General features: G+C 41.6%; 1 pseudogene; it reads right to left on the reverse strand.

The window, feature by feature from the left end:
• Positions 1 to 1,940: 1,940 nt before the first annotated feature.
• LOC126161210 (protein adenylyltransferase Fic-like) lies at positions 1,941 to 19,949 on the reverse strand (annotated as a pseudogene).
• Positions 19,950 to 20,659: the final 710 nt, after the last annotated feature.

Genomic DNA, 20,659 nt, shown 5'->3' on the forward strand with positions numbered 1-20,659 from the left:
ATATCTCTAGTAAATCTTTTTTTGATTACCAGTTTCCACAGATATGTGATGCCACGTCAAATCTGAAACTTTAATAAACACACACTCCAAGTCGAGGTGACTAATACATATATGATTTCATTTAAATATATTACTGACGCAATAGTACGTACCTTGTAACATAAAAAGCAGTTCATGACCTTAAAAACTTGCAAGGTACATCGTGATGTTGCATCACATTACACTAAAAGGTAGCAAGTAATATCGGCAAGTCAAACGTAAAGTACCACAAATATTAAACACAAATCACGTTGTGCTCATCTCCTAGCGCATTCGTTCAGTTAACACTACAATGGCTACTGAGCTAGAACGATATTTGCACAGATGATTGTGTATACAAAGGTTTACATTGCGGTATTCCACAATCGATATGTACTAGTATAAGGTCCACACTACATATGCCACAATACAAATTCTTTCTTCATTCCAGTCACATCACAATTACTTTTGACTGGTTTAGGTAATATTTTCAAATTACAGATTTACGAGAAATTATGTTTTGGAAATACACAGTGTCATCTTTTAGAATGTAAATTTACGATAAAAAATGAAATTATCTTATGGCATTGCTGGCCGGGAGGCCACATACGGGGAAGTTCGGACAACGAGTTCAAGTCTTATTTCAGTCGGCGCTACAATGGGCGACTTGCCTGCCGGGATGAGGATGAAATGATAATGACAACCCAACACAACACCTAGTCCAAGATGGGAGAAAAATCTTCAGACCGGCTGGGAATCGAACCCGGACGTGCTGCAGGGTAGGCAAGCACGTAAACACTTTTTTGTTGTTGCATTCTTTAATTAATTTTTTGGAATACATTTGCAAGAGTATTCGACGTCATTGTTCAACAAAAACAAGAGGGTCACCATCTAAGTATCTGTAAATATTCTCAAATATTGTGGCTACATAATCTCCAGAATTTATCACACTTACAAAACCATATGTCAGAGGTTAGATCATGTTTAAGAAGGGCAGGAATCTTTAAGCGATACATTCAAAAACGGATCTGACAGACAAGCAATATAATGACATTTGCAAGTTATTTATATAGTTCCTCTCGTTTCGAACTCCTTTGCTGGGATGACCTTATTGACAAGTTTTCTTGTAGAGCCCATACAATAATGGCTAAAATCTGAGTATAGTGTTTTCTGCGGTCACAATAAAAGGATTTAGACGTGCTGATTTCACATACGAAAACAATGATAGTATCACAGACACAATAAAATTATCTTTGCCACATTAGTGAAGGTATTTTACACTGGAAAATGTTCTTAAAAACAAATAAACTGTTTCACGAGTACATTACTAAATAACTACAAATATGCTGGTGGTCTTAACCACATCACAGTTTAAGATTTATAAGTCTTTATAGTTTATGTGCTGTAAATTGTAATACTGACATAAGTTATCAGGTAAGGACAACAGTTTCTTAGAAACCTATTTTAGCACACTCGTTCTTTGTGTGTATAATGAATTACAAATAAACAGTATCTAAAATATTGTTAAACTTTCGATTCTGAACAGCTCTCAGATCATGTGATTTACAAAGTTCGCTGCTGGGCGTAGAAAATGGGTTGTCGTATATCCTATCACACAGTTGTGAGTGTGAAAATATCACATTTATTCTTACAAAATGTATTTTCTGTAGAATTTGTACACACAAGAGCTTTGCAATGTATACCCTGACGAATACAGACACGATGGCAGTGCTTTGCTTTTGAAAGTCCTGTAAATGACATTTCTGTCTTATGAAAGTTACTCAGCAGCATTCATGGAAAAAGTTTATCCTGAAGACCGAAAACAATTATATGAAAATAAATACATAAATAATAATAAAAAGCTTTGAGATAAAAAGACATGCTGCCTGCGAAGTCTTGGCTAGATCCATTTTCTATTTTTATTATTGTTCAGTAATTCGATTTCTTTGTTTTTGTGCCAATGTAGGTAACTCTACTGTATATTCACTTGCAGCTCACAAAAATAAATCTGACGTAGGTTCAGTCCACTCTGCAATGAAGCTCACATATGGACGAAAATCTCCTTCGTTTGCTAGTTCTAAATATTGATAGTATTTCTGCCTGTCTTGCTTTGGAGTAATGACAGGTGGATAGCCAGCCTGCATAAGAACTGCATTCATTAACAACATAAATGTCCTCCCATCACCATCAGTAAAAGGATGGATGTGAAAAAGTTTGTAATGTGCCAGTGCGGTAAAAACGGATAGGATGCATATGAGTAGCTTGTTCTGAATTCAACCACTGTGCAAATACTTCCATCAAAACTTGAATTTCATGGGGTCCTGGAGGTACATGGCCACCAGCATATACTTGTGCCCGATGGAATGTTCCTGCTTCAACAAGATCCACAAACCCCATTACTCTGCGATGAATTTCCAAGATATCCTTTACAGTTACTGCTACAAGCCTCTTAACAAGTGTGGCATTCATATATTTTAAAGCAGCATCAAGTCCCAGAATTTAATTGTGTTCCATAATACTCTACCTACCGATGGCCATTCTTGTTTCCACAATGGATCGAGTTTTTGACAGTGTCATACTGTTCCCTTCAATGGCAACAGTGTGATATATATGCTGAAAATATGCTTCTTTTTAGCACGGCGAAACTCTGAATAAGAATCTGTAATTGCCGATAGTCGGTCACGTTTTTCATCAATTATTCCTAAAGTAAGTCGATCCATTTCTTCAGCGATTCGAGCTGTTCGTTGTCTATTAGCCAGGGCTCCTGAGTGGCTAGGTGATACAGTTAGAGCTCCGAAGACAACTTATCAGCCATTACAACATCATTTTGAGTTTGTTCTAAAAATTCACCATAATGGTTTAAAATATCAAGATGCTTTGGAGTACAATCAACGGCACGTTAAAATAATTTTAAAGCTTTTTAATGTATTCCACTATTTCTCACCTCTATGGCAGCGTGTAAAGAACAGACAACTTCCGAAACCAATCCTACTGCTTTGGATTTGTTCTTAACGTCTTCAGATACATAAGATATTCTAAGAACTAATCCCAGAGTTCCGCCATCGACAACGTGAATCTGGCTGTCGTCTGGAGAAGGCAAAAACGGTTTTTTGCAGCGATTTAAATCCATGTTTATTGCAATGTACTTTAAAGTATTCTGACAGCAAAGCAAAAAGCAGCGTAAAAACAAATACTGTCATGAATATGAAACATACGCAAAATTTATTCATTTCAGCGGCAAACAAACAAGATGACTGCACTCTATTAAAAAGAGATTTGTAAACTGCAACGCGCTGAATATAGGAATTCATTTTGTTCTCTAAGCACTGGGAGCATTTACTGAACGACAGTATATTAAAACATTCTTATCACTTGAAAGCAGTTGGGACTGTTGGTCATTTGGCAGGCATCCATCGTTTCTATTCATAGCAAACAACAGCTGTCAAAAACTACGCGAAATTACTCATCCTACCACAACAACAACCACCTCTCGTACGTCAAGCTATCGGAACATGCGGTGCAATGTTACCACTTAGCTAAGCAGGCGTACAACGATAAAAATATTGTTCAAACTATTCATCTACGCCCAGTGTATGCATCGACAGCAACTGACATAAATAGAACACCATGGTTACTGTGTAAAAAACAATGCAGACCACTATCACTGGATCATACATTTCTGAATACGAGATTTTGTGGAGCTCGTGGTTTAATTCGATGTGGCACGTAATGCCCACTCAAAATTATATTCATAATCCAAATCATTGACGTAGGATATCGCAATGAACACGACCGTTCTTACATATCAATCTATGACAGACTGTTAGATTACATAAAAATAATCACAGCAAAGACAATAACTACAGGAAATTATATATGCAAATTATGTGGTGCTCAGTGTCTACATACTAGCATGCCCATATCGTACAAGTTCAGTCGCCATTATGGTGTGCGCTAGGACATCAGCACAACATTATCTGTGTTTTATATAAATGATATTTTATGTCTGACGTGCTGATATTCCTTGCTACCTTTTATTGAAGTATATCACTGACGTCGGTTTGCAGTAGGGTTTTGGAGCATATACTGTATTCAAACATTATGAATCACCTCGAAGGGAACGATCTATTGATACGTAATCAGCATGGTTTCAGAAAACATCGTTCTTGTGCAACGCAGCTAGCTCTTTGTTCGCACGAAGTAATGGCCGCTATCGACAGGGGATCTCAAGTTGATTCCGTATTTCTAGATTTCCGGAAAGCTTTTGACACCGTTCCTCACAAGCGATTTCTATTCAAGCTGCGGGTCGGTAGGGTATCGTCTCAGTTGTGCGACTGGATTCGTGATTTCCTGTCAGGAAGGTCGCAGTTCGTAGTAATAGACGACAAATCATCGAGTAAAACTGAAGTGATATCAGGTGTTCCCCAGGGAAGCGTCCTGGGACCTCTGCTGTTCCTGATCTATATAAATGACCTGGGTGACAATCTGAGCAGTTCTCTTAGGTTGTTCGCAGATGATGGTGTAATTTACCGTCTAGTAAGGTCATCCGAAGACCAGTATCAGTTGCAAAGCGATTTAGAAAAGATTGTTGTATGGTGTGGCAGTTGGCAGTTGACGCTAAGTAACGAAAAGTGTGAGGTGATCCACATGAGTTCCAAAAGAAATCCGTTGGAATTCGATTACTCGATAAATAGTACAATTCTCAAGGCTGTCGATTCAACTAAGTGCCTGGGTGTTAAAATTACGAACAACGTCAGTTGGAAAGACCACATAGATAATATTGTGGGGAAGGCGAGCCAAAGGTTGCGTTTCATCGGCAGGACACTTAGAAGATGCAACAAGTCCACTAAAGAGACAGCTTACACTACACTCGTTCGTCCTGTTAGAATGTTGCTGCGCGGTGTGGGATCCTTACCAGGTGGGATTGACGGAGGACATCGAAAGGGTGCAAAAAAGGGCAGCTCGTTTTGTAAAATCACGTAATAGGGGGGAGAGTGTGGCAGATATGATACGCCAGTTGGGATGGAAGTCATTAAAGCAAATACGTTTTTCGTCGCGGCGAGATCAATTTACGAAATTTCAGTCACCAACTTTCTCTTCCGAATGCGAAAATATGTTGTTGAGCCTAGCATCCATAGGTAGGAATGGTCATAAAAATAAGAGAAATCAGAGCTCGAACAGAAATGTTTAGGTGTTCGTTTTCCCGCGCGCTGTTCGAGAGTGGAATGATAGAGAGATAGTATGATTGTGGTTCGATGAACCCTCTGCCAAGTACTTAAATGTGAATTGCAGAGTAATCATGTAGATGTGGATGTAGATGTAGATGCGGTAACATCACTATGCGGCCTGCAATTTTTTAAAATCATGAAGTGCTGTCTATATGTTACAATGTACATACTAATGCTACAGTAACATGTACAGTGTTTGAATGAGGTCATATATGTATTAGCCACCTCGACTTGGAATGTTTGTTTACTAAACTTCCAGATCTGATGATGACCGCACAGCTCTGTCGAAGCAAGTAATCGGCAGAGAGATTTACAAGTGAACTTAGCGAACATGGTTTTTAAGAACAATGTGAAATAATAATAATGGCTTCTTATCCAAGAGTTACATCAGAAAAAGGTGTGCTCGGACAGAAAATTCTTGGTATTTCCCTTCGGATGTGTGGTTGTGGTTCGCGGATGATCATACACCTTACTGGAGGCACAGGCCCCAGAAATTTTCATTGTTACTAGCCGATCATGTGACTATTGCTCAGCTCCGCACTCACATAATATTTCGACAGATGCTGTTAGGGATGCTACCCATTCAGTCGACGACTTGACGCTTGCCCAGAAGGACTGGGTGCGGGCTGTGCCCCATGCCGTGAGACATCCCTCCCATCCTCAGAGGACTGCTGCCGCCAGACCAAGCTTCTACACGCTGCTCGAGCCTCGTTGAAATAGACATTGGCAGCTGCCAGCCACTTGGGCTAGCCTATGGGGACGTCCACTAATTACATGACCTCAAAATGGAGAGTGGGGGAATGTCTCAAAATCTCACCAAATCTCAGTTTCATGGGACCTCTACATCATACTCCGCAAGCCAACTATTGGTGTGTGGCGAAGGGTACTTTCGGTACCACTATCTGATCCCTCCAACTCTGTTCCATTCGCAAATAGTGTGCGGGAAGAATGATTGTCGACAATCATCTGTATTGGCTCTAATTTCTCGAATTTTCTCCCCGTGGTCAACACGCGAGATGTATGTGGGGAGAAGTAATACGTTGTCTGACTCCTCCTGAAAAGTTCTGCCCCGAAATTTCAATAGTAAATCTCTCCGTGATGCATAACGCCCCTCTTGTAACGTCTGCCAGTGGAGTTCCCTTAGCTGCCCCGTAACGCTCTCTCACCAGCTAAACGGTCCCGTGACGAAACGCGCCGCTCTTCGTTGGACCTTGTCTATCTCCTCTATCAGTCCTATGGGGGCAATGGAAATATAAAGTTAATTACAAACAAATTTAATCACTTAAAAATTATATGGTAAAACTCTCTTTAGGGGGAGGTGGGATCCCACCACATGTCACCGAATATCACCAGTGGGAAAGGGGAGTCCATAGCAAAAGAAAATAGCATGTAATTAATGGGCGTCCGCTTATTTAGCTCCACTATCATCCAGACTGCTGGCGCTGCCGCTCGCCAGGGAAGCGCTGCTGTGCGAGGTTAACCGCTCCGTTAACCAGCGCCATCTGCAGTTGTGCCGACCATCTTCGAGTGAGACATCAGCACATTGCTTGTGACAAAGAAATTACTAACTACATTAACTTGACAACAGTGCATAAAGACATCAAGAATAAAAGCTATTAAATACGTGTTAAATGATCCCCCAGTTATTGATAAAACAGGAGGTTACAAATTTACTCATCACATCAGTGAATCCATGTCGAACCCAATGTGAATAATTATATGTAACTTTTAACATTACGTACGCTTGCCCATGTCACTACTCAAAAGGGAACCTCCTCATCGCACCCCCCTCAGATTTAGTTAAGTTATAAGTTGGCACAGTGGACAGGCCTTGAAAAACTGAACACAGATCAATCGAGAAAACAGGAAGAAGTTGTGTGGAACTATGAGAAAAATAAGCAAAATATATATACTGAGTAGTCCATGTACAAGATATGCAACATCAAGGGAAATGTGAGCTCAGGAGCGCCGTGGTCCCGTGGTTAGCGTGAGCAGCTGCGGAATGTGCAGTCCTTGCTTCAAGTCTTCCATCGAGTGAAAAGTTTACTTCCTTTATTTTCGCAAAATTATGATCCGTCCGTTCGCTCATTGACGTCTCTGTTCACTGTAATAAGCTTAGTGTCAGTGTTTTGCGACCGCACCGCAAAACCGTGCGATCAGTAGACGAAAGGACGTGCCTCTCCAATGGGAACCGAAAACATTTGATCGCAAGGTCATAGGTCAACCGATTCCTCCACAGGAAAACACATCTGATATATTCTATACCACACTGGTGACGGCATGTGTGTCACATGACAGGAATATGTTGCCGACCCATCTAACTTGTACACTTGGCGAATGGGTAAAAAGATTCTTCTACCTTGCCCGATTTAGGTTTTCTTGTAGATGTGATAATCACTGCCAAAAAAGTGATCGCATCGGACGGACGGACGGACAGATAATGATTGTCTGAAAATAAAAAATTGAACTTTTCACTCGAAGGAAGACTTGAACCAAGACTCTCTCGTTCCGCAGCTGCTCACGCTAACCACGGGACCACGGCGCTCCTGAGCTCACTATGTCCTTGATGTTGCATATCTTGAACATGGACTACTCAGTTTGTATATTTTGCTTATTTTTTTCACAGTTTCACACAACTTCTTCCTGTTTTCTCGATTGATCTGTGTTCAGTTTTTCAAGGCCTATCCACTGTGTCAATTTATAACTAAATCTGGGGGGGGGGGGGATGGGGGGCGATGGGGAGGTTACCTTGTCAGAGGGTGTAAAAGGAGAAACTTTGGGCATAGTTCTTAGACACGTAACTCAGAGATTGCAGCTTTAGTTGGTTGTAAGTCGTTAGAACCGGCCCCTCTAGGTACTGACACTTAATAATTCTGCTAGAAAGTCATGGATCAGGTACTAATATGTTTGCAGAAACCGAATTTATTTAGACCTACCGATACAGAAACCTCACGCTAGCCGGCTTGCTTAAGGTGCAAAAGGCAACCCAATTAGACTCCTGCAGGTGGCATCCTCATCACCTCCCAAGTCTGCTCATAGTTCTTGACAAACAATTTACTAACTGCATTAACTTGATAATAACACATAAAAAATCATGATTAAAAGTTTTACAATCTCATCTCATCATTTCCTGCAAAAGATCTCGTAGCACGTCATACACATCTAACAACAATCAGCGTTATACCAAATATATGGATCACATTTGACTGTGCTAATTGTCAGAGACAGTACAGGACTTGGAAGAGCAGTTGAACGGAATGGACAGTGTCTTGAAAGGAGGATATAAGATGAACATCAACAAAAGCAAAACGAGGATAATGGAATGTAGTCGAATTAAGTCGGGTGATGTTGAGGGTATTAGATTAGGAAATGAGACACTTAAAGTAGTAAAGGAGTTTTGCTATTTGGGGAGCAAAATAACTGATGATGGTCGAAGTAGAGAGGATATAAAATGTAGACTGGCAATGGCAAGGAAAGCGTTTCTGAAGAAGAGAAATTTGTTAACATCGAGTATAGATTTAAGTGTCAGGAAGTCATTTCTGAAAGTATTTGTATGGAGTGTAGCCATGTATGGAAGCGAAACATGGACGATAAATAGTTTCGACAAGAAGAGAATAGAAGCTTTCGAAATTTGGTGCTACAGAAGAATGCTGAAGATTAGATGGGTAGATCACGTAACTAATGAGGAAGTATTGAATAGGATTGGGGAGAAGAGAAGTTTGTGGCACAACTTGACCAGAAGAAGGGATCGGTTGGTAGGACATGTTCTGAGGCATCAAGGGATCACCAATTTAGTATTGGAGGGCAGCGTGGAGGGTAAAAATCGTAGGGGGAGACCAAGAGATGAATACACTAAGCAGATTCAGAAGGATGTAGGATGCAGTAGGTACTGGGAGATGAAGAAGCTTGCATAGGATAGAGTAGCATGGAGAGCTGCATCAAACCAGTCTCAGGACTGAAGACCACAACAACAACAACAATTGTTAATAACCCTTATGTGGGGAAACAGTTACAATTACTTTATTTGGGAACAAGCACGGAAAGTTAATACAGTTTTGACACACCTTCATTATACACCTTACCGTCCACGTACTTCTTTTTATTCTTATTCAATTATTGCATCATCAGTCGAATGAAATTTTGGAAGATTAGTTAAGCCTTCCATTGACTCTACCTTTCCGTTCCTTCGACATAGTAACAGACTTACATCCATCCTCTTTCCACAGCAAGGTGGACACCACATAACTATTTCAGAACAAAAGAACACAGTATATTACGTTAGTCATATAGCTATATACCGCTCACTTGCGCTTCGTGTATGATTGCTGGATGTCACACGTGTCGATATGGTCTGTTCTGACACCTTGCACATCAACATCCTGCAAGGAGTCCCCCATTACTCATCTCGCTTCTTACTTGTATCACTACAACAAAATTAAAAATGAAAAAGACATCGTGGTCCATTACACAGCGTCCTCATGTGCTGTCGACATTGCCCGATAAATCCTTACAGTGGTCCCAAGGGCTCGCTTATCGGAGACAAAACATCATCAAGCTCCTCTCCAACTCAACACATAAATTCTGCTACACTGTGTACATCACAAGACAAAATCAAAGCAACCACAATTTTGACGAGCCAACGTAGTCTATAATCTGACCTTCAGTGGATAACAAACGCTCAGGTCTTACTTTACCTAACGTATGCCCAGGATCGTCGCCTCCTCCAGTGAATCCTTAATAATGGAATGAGGATCACATATGAAACAGTCCGCACCTTGTGCGCTTGTAAAATATCTCAACTCAACTATTTAATTAACACTGCATGAAAAAGACAACACCATCAGCATACGTCTTAAATCACTGTAATTTCTACCACATGGAACATTCAGACTTTACCAATAACTACGAACTTACGGTCAGGACGTTTCTCATACTGCAATAAATTTGTCCACAGTGACGTAATTAAGCTACAAAACCACACTTTCCATGCTAGTTGTCTCATTTGCTACACTTTTAATCAATGAACGGTTTGATATTGCTGATATGATGTATACCACATGATGCCCATGACTTCAGTGATTCCACATCTGGCTCCCTATCATGCACGACTCTCTGTATGCAGAGGGCTTCAAAATAGAGATAAAAAACCTTATGGCACAATGTGTTTTGTTTGTTAAACAGCTTGTGAAACTTAATAAGTACCTTCTCACCAATTTCATAGCTTGGAATTTTTGCTTTATTATCCATTCGTTGCTTTCCTTTATAGCCAGGCTCTCAGATTCGCTGAATGGATATGAGAATTACTTCCTTATATCAAGAATGGTGATTGGATGGGAATTTTATCAAACCCGAGCTCTATCCTCTTACTCATTATTTTCTGGAAGTGGAGTAGGAAGGCATTCCACAATAAATGACGTTTGTCACAGGACAGAAGGCAAAAGGTATCCAGGTCATGCATAATTTTCTGCAGGGTTTCAACTATGAGGGTAGAGGTGGGTGGGACGAAACTGGGAATCGAAATGAAACATTTCCATATTTTTTTATCATTGTCTTTTGCTTCAACAGGCGAAACTTCTCGCCGTTATATGAGATCAGTTTTTCAACTCACCCCACATGTTACACAAATCCCTTCTGGAACAGATTCGATGCCTTCTTCGCCGTAGCCCTATGCTACGGAAATAAGGTTAAGAATTTCGAAGTCAGCTCCGTGGGAGTAGAACGTAACGGAAACCGATCCTCGACCTCGGTAACGGGCTAGGAGATCGATGCTCCCCTAGCTGACACATTCTCTTTGGCGGAATTGGAAACAGGGGCTTCTGATGCGAAGTCTCGGTTTCTTTTGTCTTCTGGCATGGTTTGCATATCTAAGATACTTTCTGGGTAGTGCAGTCCATGTAGTTAAAGTAACATATGGATTGCAAGTTCGAGAAATACTTACGAGGTGCGGAATTGACATGGACCAAATGAGCACACAAAATTAATCAATGAAATAGTTCGGTATGTTTAATAACAAGACTGAGTCTTCTACCATTTTCTGGCGAAACAGAACTTCACCATGCAAGAGATGGAACTGTCTAACTACTGGCTGTTTACAGTTCCGTACTTAATTCATGAAGGGCCGGTTGCTTTTCATGTTGTCTTGCTATGTCATCCAGCGACGCTGAAATATAGTTTTGGAACGCTAGCCGCTTCACGTAGAGCAGGCTTTAGTGCTTTTCCTCTAATTCTTCTTCTATCGTTTCATACAATCCAGAGCAACAAAACTCATAAGAATCAATAAGTTCGGTTCGTATTTTTTCACTATATGTTAAGGATTTACACTCATAATTGTCATAATAAATTTCCGTATGCTTTCCAAGCTGCTGACATTTACTTACTAATGTAATAAAAGAATGAATCTTTTCAACTTAGCGACGTTGGTTGATAATCCAAAATTTTCACCATGACTGAAACTACATAATAAGAAAATACTAATAAACAGCAAAGCAGTTCAAAGTGCAATGATTGTCAATATAGTCTGTTACAAACCATAACTCATAAATAACCATCACGGTTACCAAAACATGGAAGCAACATTGAAACTCAAGAAACATATAACTCACGAAATTTTTTATTACAAAGGCGACTTACTTATTTGAAATTTATATCTCAATAGAATGCTCAGATGACGGAGACTCCAGAAAAACTCTCAATTTCCGTCAAACTTGCTGGATTGAAGATTATTCGAAACAACTAAAAATCTAATGCGTCGTAAAAAACATACTCAAAACACAAACGATTCATTTCAATATCAAAACCAAAACTCTATAATTTTATATTTTGCACATAATTAAACAGGACCAGAAAAGCTTCATTGATAAGAAACATACACTCCTGGAAATGGAAAAAAGAACACATTGACACCGGTGTGTCAGACCCACCATACTTGCTCCGGACACTGCGAGAGGGCTGTACAAGCAATGATCACACGCACGGCACAGCGGACACACCAGGAACCGCGGTGTTGGCCGTCGAATGGCGCTAGCTGCACAGCATTTGTGCACCGCCGCCGTCAGTGTCAGCCAGTTTGCCGTGGCATACGGAGCTCCATCGCAGTCTTTAACACTGGTAGCATGCCGCGACAGCGTGGAAGTGAACCGTATGTACAGTTGACGGACTTTGAGCGAGGGCGTATAGTGGGCATGCGGGAGGCCGGGTGGACGTACCGCCGAATTGCTCAACACGTGGGGCGTGAGGTCTCCACAGTACATCGATGTTGTCGCCAGTGGTCGGCGGAAGGTGCACGTGCCCGTCGACCTGGGACCGGACCGCAGCGACGCACGGATGCACGCCAAGACCGTAGGATCCTACGCAGTGCCGTAGGGGACCGCACCGCCACTTCCCAGCAAATTAGGGACACTGTTGCTCCTGGGGTATCGGCGAGGACCATTCGCAACCGTCTCCATGAAGCTGGGCTACGGTCCCGCACACTGTTAGGCCGTCTTCCGCTCACGCCCCAACATCGTGCAGCCCGCCTCCAGTGGTGTCGCGACAGGCGTGAATGGAGGGACGAATGGAGACGTGTCGTCTTCAGCGATGAGAGTCGCTTCTGCCTTGGTGCCAATGATGGTCGTATGCGTGTTTGGCGCCGTGCAGGTGAACGCCACAATCAGGACTTCATACGACCGAGGCACACAGGGCCAACATCCGGCATCATGGTGTGGGGAGCGATCTCCTACACTGGCCGTACACCACTGGTGATCGTCGAGGGGACACTGAATAGTGCACGGTACATCCAAACCGTCATCGAACCCATCGTTCTACCATTCCTAGACCGGCAAGGGAACTTGCTGTTCCAACAGGACAATGCACGTCCGCATGTATCCCGTGCCACCCAACGTGCTCTAGAAGGTGTAAGTCAACTACCCTGGCCAGCAAGATCTCCGGATCTGTCCCCCATTGAGCATGTTTGGGACTGGATGAAGCGTCGTCTCACGCGGTCTGCACGTCCAGGACGAACGCTGGTCCAACTGAGGCGCCAGGTGGAAATGGCATGGCAAGCCGTTCCACAGGACTACATCCAGCATCTCTACGATCATCTCCATGGGAGAATAGCAGCCTGCATTGCTGCGAAAGGTGGATATACACTGTACTAGTGCCGACATTGTGCATGCTCTGTTGCCTGTGTCTATGTGCCTGTGATTCTGTCAGTGTGATCATGTGATGTATCTGACCCCAGAAATGTGTCAATAAAGTTTCCCCTTCCTGGGACAATGAATTCACGGTGTTCTTATTTCAATTTCCAGGAGTGTATAATAAAAATATAATGCTGAGGTGTTAGCATAAAATTTTACTCTCCAGTCAAATTAATGTACTGTTTAGCAAACGAAATTGTACAGTCCTATTCCCATAATTAAGCACCAATCTTTAAATATTTAATTTATGTAAAAGGCCCTTTAATATCCGTCCTGATTTTAACACCAATATGGGTATTGCTAAACACCTATGTATGAAATTAACATTGTAAGAGATCGTCTGATACTGGAAGTTTCACGAGGACCTCAATTTTTCTCAGGTAGAACAACTTGTAAATGTGTGCGTGCTAGAGGCTGGACATATATGGAAGTTACTCTATAATTTTAAGTATTGTAGAACACTGATGGAAATGATGCACTGTACACATTGGGTAACTGTCAACCAACCAGTGAATAAATCAAGACGTCTACAGCATAAAAGAATTTTTACTTATTTAAGAGGCAACACAGACTACTAGTACACAGGAGCAGTAAGAGTCTCTGAACCTGGGAACGTCAGCCTGAAGAAGACAGCACAACAAAAGATAAGTACTGAAAATTTATATTTGTAGCCACCTAGATGTCTTGCAGCAGCAGAAATCATTGTGTGCACTTCATGACCTACGAGAACACGTACGAATTCCAGACAAGAAAGCTGAGTGCAGCTTACAAGGTACAATACCTACTGGAGAACCTTCCACCTGTCAGTCTGACTCCTCACAAAAACTGTAATGCTTTATGGTCAGTAAAGTCAAGTGCTCTTCTCCCACACAAAAAGAAACGGAACCTCTGGAAAACCCACGTGATGGTAAATGCTTTATACCTGGTAACTGAGTAGTTGTTTTCACATTTAGACAGAACACAGGTTCCAAATGCAATTGATTTTCTCCCCGTCTCTCCTTCGTCTTCAAATTCTTGATACGTGATCATGCTCAATCCACTTCGGGCTATCAGTAATCATTCAGAAGTCCGATGATAAATCGTAGCGTGCAAGGATGGAAACCTCCACAAGTGCTCTCATCAAAGCATCTCATACATGTCGCATTGTACTGATGTCAACAACGTTTGCATATTAATAGATCTTTAGAAATTCATGAGCCCGACATAGCCATGTAAGTGCTTTCCTGTTCGTGGTGTTTTGTACAGTCCTATCGCCACTATTTTCAGTGGGTAGGCCGGCCGCTGTGGCCTAGCAGTTCTGGGCGCTTCGGTCCAGAACCGCGCTGCTGCTACAGTCGCTGGTTCGAATCCTGCCTCAGGCATGTATGTGTGTGATGTCCTTAGGTTAATTAGGTTTAAGCAGTTCTAAGTCTATGGTACTGATGATCTCAGATGTTAAGTCCCATAGCGCTTAGAGCCATTTGAACCATTTCAATGCGTAAGGTGAAAATCCAAAACAAGTAATTACGCGTCCCAAAAATTGGATTGAGCCATACCAAAATCAGAGTTCATAAGAATACAGGGTAGTTTTCCGGCACAATATTATGTGAATATCAATACCTATTTCTTTCAGGTACTGTTTATATTGTATGTGTTTTACAGATTTTTTGTTGATATCAGGTAGCGCAGCACAGTTTCTACAGAAATTAGAGGTATTTTGAATATTTCTGAATCCGTTTAGAGTTATTAAAAAATTACAAAGAAATTGAAGCATTTTTTTCCCAAATGCTTCCTCAAATTGAGTTACCATTTAATCCAATGTTATACATTTTACGGAGATCAAATTTTTACCGGATATGCATGACATGATGGCTGAGATACTAGATCTATTATGTATATTACAAGGCTAAAAAATATCAGATCTTACATTTTAATTGTTATAATTTTTTCCTAATAAAATGCTATTTTTTCTATAATTCACGTGATTTGCAATAAAGCTTAGGTCTACTACGTAAGTATGGACTATTGTAAGTTACAGAAAAAAATTAGAGCAATGCTTTATAGACTTTGGGAAAGATTTGTATCTGAATTCTGAAAAATACAACTTGCGAGAAATTGCGAATGACGACATGAGTCCAATTAAACTGTGTCTCTGAACATTCCTGAAGCACAGTCTTCATCCTGCAGCATTTCTTCATCCTCAAGCTTCCTCTTGGCATTCCTTTTAGCATTCATTTCTTCTCTGGCAACTTGAAGAGCGAATCTTTCAGCTTCATGCACCCGTTGTCTGTCACACACAAGCAATTGATCTTTCATATTAAAGCCACATTGTATGCCTAAATTTCTTAGGACTTCTAACCTTCCTATCACTCCATCATTGTAACATATCACTGCATCTATTACACCAACGTTTAATGTATTTAGTCCCGCATAAACATTCTTGGGTATTCTTCCCCATACGCAATGGTTGAAACTTTAATTTGTATTCTGAGTGCCCCCATGAAGACATTTACTAAGCAAAACAGGGTCACACAAGTCTCTAAAAATTGGTTTTATTTCATTCATAACAGGCTCAGGAAGAGAATGGTTATGATGGTATATTTGACCACTTTCTTTTGCTTTTTGGTAACCACACCAAGAATCTGCTTCTTTAGGGCAAAGTCCGTGAACAGGGTGGTCACCTATGGACAACTTATGAAAGTAGGTGGTCCATACAGCTTTTCTCATTGCTGTAACATCATTCAGAGGTGCAGTTCGTCTAATGGCCAGTCCATAATAACTCTGAAGAAGGTCTATTTCAGTTTCTGTCAGTCTGCCTCGCCAGATGAGATTTTCCATCAGAGAGCAATTTTCCTTTCATTTCACTTCGTAGCTTCCTCAATCTAGAACCCATCCTCTTTTGCCATGTCCACAATACTCCAGTTTTGTTACCAAGATGTCTGCATAAAATTCAACTCATTAATTTTATTGAAAGCTGTAGAGTCCCCATCGGATAGGTACTTCGTATATCCAACGTTATAAATGGACACCGACCTCTGGAACACCCACTCACCACAGAGACTACCCAGGCCCCAGAACTGTCACTCAAACAGCTGACACACAAACCAGCCCTCACCAGACGCCAACACAAGTACCAGCGGCCGTCAACACAACCAACAGCTCACAGGACGACACGTCCAACATTCCGAATAATAATGGACTCAATATTCCTCGGACTCACGACCACCGAAGTAGTCTTGAAGATTAAGGGGTTTGTTGCACAACGCTTCATGCAGTTCATGTCGGGCTCGCTCAACAGGACTAACATCCAAGCCACTGTCACGCCACTGTTTACACAAATATATGGATAATACACCACACCAGCCCCGAAACGCAGACGCCAACTCAAACTCACGGATGCTATTTTGGAACGCCAACGGGATCGCAAACAAAAGAGCCGAAATGGTTGCGTTCATGGAGCGAAAGGGTATCCGAATCGCATTAGTGGACGAAACCTGCTTACGCCTCCCAAACAGCTAATCATCCCAGACTATTGCTTTTATCGTACCGACCGATCGCATAGCAGGAGTGCAGGCCTTTCGTAAAGGTCCCGAGTTCCAGTCTCGGTCCGGCACACAGCTTCAATCTGCCAGGATGTTTCATATTAGCACACACTCGGCTGCAGACTGAAAATCTCATTCTGGTACGTTGAGGAGTTCTCCATATTTCCTGGCTTGTCAGCGTCTGGTACTATAACGGTATTTATTGGAAGCGAGTCGAGCACTAAAAGGATTGTACCATCTCACTTCCCCGTCAATCACAGAGGTTATTGTACAAAGAAGCAGCTGGTACAATGACACCTTGATGTAGCACTACTCGAATTTCGACACACACTTTCCCCTTATGTCAGCGTAATGGGATATAGGTACTCAAAAAACTTTGTGCGCTCTCTCACAGCGAATTTATACTGAAAGTTCTTAATTACTTCCAGTTTTGGCGAAAACATATACATGCACAATTTCTCCATGTCTATCATACCAACATCATGAATTGCGTCCAGTTTCTCTAGATTTTTTCCTTCTTATTTCACCTTCAGTTGTCGCCTGCCCATCTGATAGGTGTTCATCTCTTTTTTCGTAATGTTTACATGGTTCCACTTTCAGTCCTTCTCATTCGATAAACAGTTTTCAGCAGTTTGCAGGAAGTCGTTCCTGAGCCACTAGTTCCTCAAAAAGAATGTGTATTGGGACAAGTATCCACAACACAAACTGTCTGCATCGTAAGTCTATAACTGGATCGGCGTTACCTCCAGTTTTGACGCAACTAAAAGCTTCCAGTCCAGTCTGTTTTCCTGCCACAAAAACACAAGACAAACTTGTTGTTACACATTCATGCTCACTCCCGCCAGTGCTTGAGGAATTTTGGTCTCATGAAGCTGCAAACGTTGAGGAAAACCAGATTGTGATATTGCTGAGAGCTGACTCTCACTGTCTAATATAGATTCCAGTCGTACACTTCCTACTACTACAGACATGACTGAATGAAAATTTTGCGTTATCATGTTCTCCTTTTCCTTAAATCTTCATACTAAATGACGTTAATTACGCTTCATCCATGGTTGGCATGGATTCCTCATCGATTCTCCATATTTCTGTGATGAGGGGGCAGGAACTGGGTTTGATTATGCTACAGATTAGTGTCATCCAGCCTGAAGCTAGAGTTGTTCTTAGAGTGATACTGGTTCCAGCACCTTCTGTTCGGCTGTCATAGCACTCATTATGAGGCGCAGTCGTGAAAAATGGCAGGCTGGTTCGTATTGTCGATACCAACTGTAATCTCCTATCTGCACGAATTCTGTCTACTGCAGGAAGTTCTTGAAAACTTCATTTTCTTCACCACACTGTCCAACAAAAATCTGTTTATAATTCGGAGGCCTTTCCTGATAACATAACCGAATAAAGCCTATATCGACTGGATGGCACGTCCAGGTTCTGATTCTGTTGTATCATAGATTATAAAAATTTCACTGGGCTGTGAGTTCCAGATCCCTCCAAATTTTGACCTATGATAATCTCCACTTTCACTCTTTCTTGCACATTCCTCGACCAGTAGTTTCCGAGGAACGCATCCCAAAAATCCTTTTATGATACCCACTGCAGTGTGATTGTAAACATTTATCCTCCTGTTTCTCATCCCACAAGACTGCAGATAAACTTTAACCGGTGCATTGACGACCATGAAGGTGGAAAACACTGGTCGTGGTGTTCGAGCCAAGCCTTGGGATGCAACCTTTTTCCAATTTCCTTGAAGGGCTGACACTTTTCTACTGATATTGAGCAAATTGATGCAATTCAGATGCCATTGCTTGTACGCCTGTGCCCATGCATTGGCCAATATCAATCGTGACTGATGTGGAGGAACCTGATCTGTCATCTCTAGACTCCTGCATATTGTTTCTGATTTCACATCTGATGCTTCTGCTTAGGATGAGCAATTATTAGTGCCTGAGGCATCACCGCACCAAACTAACACTTCTGCTATCTCGATCTCGAAACCACCAGTCACCTCATCCAAACACTGTGCTTTCCTTCACATTTGTTTGTCTGAAATTTCCTGTTGCTCTTTGGATGTGAGAAGTGATTGACTTTCCAGTGCTTCTCATACTGGTACCAGACACATTCCATCCAATTCTTCACGCATAGGTCTTACCTCTTCCCTTATAATGATATGAATGACAAACGTAAGATGATCTATATCTTTCCAATTTCTGCTGACATTTAAAAAAAGCACTCCGTCGTCAGGCCACGAGTGGCCTACCGGAACCATCCGACCGCCGTGTTATCCTCAGGGGAGGATGCGGATAGGAGAGGTGTGGGGTCAGCACACCGCTCTCCCGGTTGTTGTGATGGTATTCTTGACCGAAGCCGCTACTATTCGGTCGAGCAGCTCCTTAACTGGCATCACGAGGCTGAGTGTACCCCGAAAAATGTCAACAGCGCATGGCGACCGGGATGGTCACCCATCCAAGTGCCGACCACGCCGGACAGCGCTTAGCTTCAGTGATCTCACGGGAGTCGGTGTAGCCACTGCGGCAAGGCCGGTGCCTCTGCTGACGTTTATTGAGCTTCATTCTCAAGTGTAGTTACCAGTTTGTCCATCGAATCGTGCTTAAAGTGCCTTTTATGTGCATCTTTCCAACATTCCATGTGGCTAATCCCTTGTTTGGTTATCGGAATGTGCTGTAAAGTCAGCCATTTTATTGACCTCAACTGGTAACTACGACAGATCTGTGTGAATTTTCTTTATCTCCCTCTCTTGTTTCCTTTGCCTCAATTCCTGCTTTGCCATTCTTCTCTTTAGCTCCTGAACTAATTTCTTAAGGAAATCAAGGATCCCAATCTGTACATGATTTTGTTCTGTGGGTTCAGGTGAGAATGGTATGAACGAACGCAACTGAGCATTTCGTAAAGCTATAATCAACATTTCTGCAATGTTGTCTCCTTGTAGTTCCAAACAGTTACTACCGCATCTGTCAGATAAGGTATTACCACGTTCTTACCTTCGTCAGCATTCTCTCATCCTTCAGGTAAGTTTAAATTGTTTATTGATTTTATTTCAATCACATTGTTGCTTGGAAACTCCAGTTAGACGGGTAACTTCACCTGCACTCAGGCAACTGACATCTCCTCCCTAACATGATCTGCTTCTACTATCTCTTATCTAACTAATTATTTCGCTCAAGACCCTTCTCCAGTCCACTGACTTCATTCATACATTCATCTGTAGATAAGTAAAAGAAAAAGATTCTTGCCTCAGCTAATTTACTCTCACATGTCTGCGTAACCCAGTATGTATCAAGATACAATACACATACAAATGATCCCCGCCGAAAACTTTGCAACATATGAACGCTGTACAGAGCCCCAAAAGAAACTGACACAATAAACCTGAATGACGAAAGGAAATACATGGAATTAAATAAAACACGCAGTCCGCTAAAAGTAACATCTCTTTTCGAAACGAAATCTTCAATTTGCAATCCAAAACCTCTTCTTAATTCTTTGAAAAAAAAACACATAAGACTTTCTCATGATTTTGTTGTTAACTCCTTCTCTACCAAACTCCTCTTTAATTTGCATATGGAGTGCTAAAGCTATCCCATAACCAATATTACCACACATACACCAAGACGACTGAATAAACAGCACAGAAAGTAAAATCGTATGCTTTGCAAATTTAATAGTACAACAACTTGTCAAATGTGAGCAGATGTAACTTGAT

This window comes from Schistocerca cancellata, chromosome 2 (assembly GCF_023864275.1).
Source record: "Schistocerca cancellata isolate TAMUIC-IGC-003103 chromosome 2, iqSchCanc2.1, whole genome shotgun sequence".
Lineage (NCBI taxonomy): Eukaryota > Metazoa > Arthropoda > Insecta > Orthoptera > Acrididae > Schistocerca > Schistocerca cancellata.